The sequence below is a fragment of the Palaemon carinicauda genome, chromosome 19 (assembly GCF_036898095.1).
Source record: "Palaemon carinicauda isolate YSFRI2023 chromosome 19, ASM3689809v2, whole genome shotgun sequence".
Lineage (NCBI taxonomy): Eukaryota > Metazoa > Arthropoda > Malacostraca > Decapoda > Palaemonidae > Palaemon > Palaemon carinicauda.
In genome coordinates, this window is record NC_090743.1 from 43,853,024 (window position 1) to 43,858,023 (window position 5,000).

Genomic DNA, 5,000 nt, shown 5'->3' on the forward strand with positions numbered 1-5,000 from the left:
CCTAGATATCTTAAGGAGAGTAATGAACACCACTGAAAAGATTTTGAAAAGAGCTAATGAAAAACGCAGCTCAAAGTATGATGGTCGGTTCAAAACCGCACTGGTAAAAGTATTTGTAGGCGATCGTGTGTATTTCAAACGATTACAACCTTGGAAACACAAACTAGAGCCAGCGTATTTGGGTCCGTATCGAGTAAAGATGGTTAAATCTTAAAGATTTTTAATACAAAGCATTATTAATGGCGCAGTGTCTAAACATCATCGGGCATACATACACGTGGTACCGGAAGAGGTAGTTTTCAAAAGTGTCAATAAGAGTGTACCTCCTTACTTCTGCATATGTGACATTCCTCGAGTTGATGAGTAGTTTTTTTTTTCTCTGCTGTTGCTTTTGTTTGAACAGACCTCATTTCTTCTTTGATTTGTTTTAAATAAACTTGATGACAACAATGTGTTCTTATGTTGGTGCTTAATGTATACGTAAAGTGTTGTGGTAATTTTGCTGAGTGTAGTAATACATATGACATACTGCTGAGTGAACTTAAAACCAGAGAGAGGTTGAATATACCAGGTGAGATCGATCCGGCGAATGTTGTAATATTCATGTATTTTTATGATTCCTGGTTGCTGGGGCCGAGACAGTTCCCGAAGGGCTAGTGACTGCGGGATTAATGTTCAGCCTTGAGGAAAGGCAGTGTTAGAAAATGTATAAATTTGTATACCTTATACTTTTAAGTTATAAGAGAAGGGCGGGAAGATGAATGATTTTCTCGGGAAAATGGCTAGTGGCCACCGATTGATAGTCACAAGTGCAAGTGTAGTAGTGATTTTAAAAATGGCGAAATGGTGGAGGTGAGTTGTGTTGCGAAATTGTGCCGTAACTCGGACATGTAAAATCGAGGGATGAAGGAATATCTATTCCTACCCCTGTCCCGCCCAAAATGCCCGTAATTCCCGCAACCAGAGGTAGGTCATTGATGAGGCTGTGTAATACTGATATTGATATGATTTTTTTTCACTTTGGGTATTCTGTACTTTAGTTGCTGAGGACATAGGAAGAAATGAGTTAAATCATTTTATATCATATTGTGTAAAAGTTTACATGCAATATTTCTTTTTTTAATTATTTTGTGGAAGACGAGTTATTTTTTGGGGGGGGTGATTAATATGTATGTATTTTATGTTGCATTTCTGTCCAGTACGTACCATGCCTATTCCGGGTCGGAGTGTCCTCCATATATCATGGACTAGAGATGGTGAGTGTGCACCTCCTCCCGGAGTGAGGAGCTTGCGGGGGGGGGGGGGGGGAGGAGGGGGAGTAATGTCCTAATCTATTTATGCAAAATATGTGCTTTATATAGTGGGTTTAATAACCTTAGAATCATAAGATGGTGTGTTCGACAGTATATTTCCATCACAGTGGAGAATTCCACAAAAACCTAACAATTCAGCATGTTGATAGAGTAAGCTTGCATCTTGCTTGCTGAGGGTTAGTCACTACCATTAGAGTGATCGTTGGACAAGGTACTCACTTGAGAGTATCGCCTGTGTACAAGTTTATTGACATACTTTTGGTAATAAAGTGAAAAAACCTCATGTTCCGATGTCTCATTATCCGTTGACATGGGACATATATGTATATATACATACATACTGTATATATATATATATATATATATACAGTTTATATATATACAGTATATATATATATATATATATATAATATATATATATAATATATATATATGTATATATAATATATATATGTATATATATATATATATGAGAGAGAGAGAGAGAGAGAGAGAGAGAGAGAGAGAGAGGGAGGGGGGTGGAGACACGCTTTTATTATAGTTTGTGTAATTATTCATTTTCTTCAATTTAAACATGAACTAGAGAAAACTGTAAACTTGGGGTAACTATAATAATATAATTCTGTTTTATCCACATTAAATAAGTATATACAATATAAATCTAATCCTTATTTTGGTGAATAGTTATCGATTGTTTATTTCGCTCTTTTGAATTGATTTAAACAACTTTTTTTTCATTTTGTGTGTTTGTGTGTGTTTTCAACATATTCATATGATTAAGAAAACTAAATATGGTGATGTATCTACAAAAATTACGGTATAAAATACCCAGAGAATGTATTGAATAAAAAAACACTTTTCATATATAAAAAAATCTGTTATATAAATTATCTATTGCGCATGTTACGTTTGCCATTTTGCAGGAAGTTCAAAAGATTCTTTGGTAAAAAGTTTATATTTTATCATTTCCTGCCGAGGTTGGAAATATTTACTTTATTTCGTTATAAATATTCTCATTCACATTATATCCCAGGGTTATATGAATTATCTCATCATCATCATAATCACCATCTCCTCCTACGCCTATTGATGCAAGAGGCCAGTCTTCTCTATCTTCACGCTTCATAACCCTCATTTGCTCTATATCCGGGGATGCACTAAAATAGTTTATACTTTCTTTTTATACTATTGGTGCAAAATTTATTTGTTACTTCCTTAACATGTTGGATTTGAGTATAGCAGCTGACAATATGAAGTTTTAATAATGCTTCCATAAGGGTTATTCACAGTAATATTTTCATATAGCCCTTTTTCTAGCTGTTTGTTTTATCAATCTCTAGTTTTATCTTCTAAACATTATACGAGAATTTATCTTTTAAATCATTGTTACAATAATTGAGTCTTGTTTTACTAAATTTTGATAATTAATAATTCACTGTTACTAATACTGAATAGAATACATGATTTCCTTTTGACTTTGCATCACACGCTTCTGAAAATGACTATTTGAAGACATTCTTATACGAGTGATTTCAGTGCTTAGATACCATCCATTCTCTTATCTACATCATTGTCATCGTCATTGTCATCGCCATCGTCAATTATTATTATTATTATTATTATTATCATTATTATTATTATTATTATTATTATTATTATTATTTTTATTATTATTAATATTATTATAGTTATAGTTATTTATCATTCTAAGCTAAAACCCCAGTTGGCAAAGCAGGATGCTATAAGTCCAAGGGCTCTTAAAAGGGAAAATAGACCAGTGAGGAAAGGAAATAAGGAAATGAATACACTATATAAGAAATAATGAACAATTGAAATAAAAGGTCTTAAGAACGGTAACAATATAAAAAAAAAGATCTTTATATATCATATATAAACTATAAAAAAGAGGCTTATGTTAACCTGCTCAACATAAACATTTCCTGCAAGTTTGAACTTTCTTTAGCAACTGTGATAAAATTGAGTGTGTCATTTAATAGTGATACAGTGATAGTGATGATCAAGATAATAAAGATTTATCCTAGTGATAAAAGTAGTGATGATAGTGACAATTGTGGGAAAAGAATAAGTTACTGTGTGATTAATATGACAGGAATTTGTTACCTGATGTATTATAAGAAACTGAATCGATCAGTAGTAATTTATATGTAATTAATCTGTTAAAAGTAATCATATGATTGATAATAAAAACCTTCTAGAATATTTTGCCCTAAAATCACATCATCCATTGATTTTGAATTATAAAAAAAACATTATTTTTGTCCATTCTTTTATTACTATAATTTTTTTTTTTTGGTAAAATCAGTAACAAGTATATTCCAGATATATGAAATATAGCTCGAATAAATAGTTTTAGTAAATCAAATCATTAAATATAATGAAAAAAAATATTAAAAAGGCAAAAAAAAACAAACCATTTGTAATTAATTTCATTCTTTATTGACCAGGAATAAGAAAAAAATAATTTATCATTTTGTAGATAGATAGTTCACAAAATCAAATTTCAGATAAATAGAATTTGATGCAAAACAAGTTATAAATATGATAAAGAATATGATAAATATATGTTATAATGGAGGTTACCATTATAAGTCTTTTAAGGGATACAGAATTCCTCCAATGTATAACAGAATTATGTAAATGTATTGCATTGTATTGAAGGATAAATAATCAAGTTCCATCTGCAACAGGATACACACTGTACAGAATATTTCAAATGGATTACAGAACCGGATAAATTCCCAACACTACAAGGAAGGCTTCATTTGTTTTCTGAAATATCATATGTAACTCGATACAGCTGTATTCAACCATGAAGTAAAATCAGATATATGGTAGATATATAAATTTGGATGATATTCACTACAGAAAACATTGAAATCGTTTTAGATAAATGACGAGGAAATTAATATTCTCAGTTGGGATTCAAACCTATCTAATGCTATGACATTGCAGCAATTAGAAATATATAAAGAAAATACAAAGAATAAAAAAGGTATTCTGAAGTTTAAAAGCTAATAAGGCCATAACACTTAATTGAACTAACTGATATGAAAAGCAAATTCTCTATACTTCATGGATTTCAGTTGTTTTCAAAATACTGGTAGTATGGAACTCATTTCATATGACAAGAGTCAATTTCCTTTTGCAAGAGATACACTTATGGCAACATCATTCAAGGTTTTCTTTTGGCCTATTCGTATAAACGACAATCTTTCAACAAATAAAAAAGTAGGTATAATGCAAATGCTTATGAGCTTTCCTGTGAAATACTTCTAGTAGGTACTTCAAGGCTAAAAACGGTTCACTTATAGAATCCAGTTTGTATTGCACAGTTATTTTACTATACTACACAAATTAATAATTAGGATCTAATAACCAAAAGCAATGATATATAGATTGAATCCAATGCTTTGATAGCCCAAAATGAGAAGGCAGAGGTCAAATATCATCGAGTTGAATAACATGACAAATGATGATGGGTATTTCTTTGTATTGTCCGCCATTCGAATGATCAAGAAAAATCTATTTGAAAACACATTTATACCAACTCACAAATCACCTACATTGCATGTGTCCATTCAGATATTTTTAAAAATGTTCTACCACCATAGTGCAAAACCACACACACAACACTAAATCTTGAAATGAATAAGTGCTTAGGCATAC

General features: G+C 31.1%; 1 protein-coding gene across 1 annotated transcript in view; it reads right to left on the reverse strand.

Annotated features, from left to right (window-relative positions):
* Window positions 1–3,747: 3,747 nt before the first annotated feature.
* Window positions 3,748–5,000, reverse strand: part of LOC137658976 (alpha-amylase-like) — a 14,528-nt gene continuing 13,275 nt past the window's right edge. The window contains exon 3 of the mRNA XM_068394084.1: window positions 3,748–5,000. This exon is cut by the window's right edge and continues 684 nt beyond it. The gene's annotated coding sequence lies outside the window, so the exon portion shown is untranslated.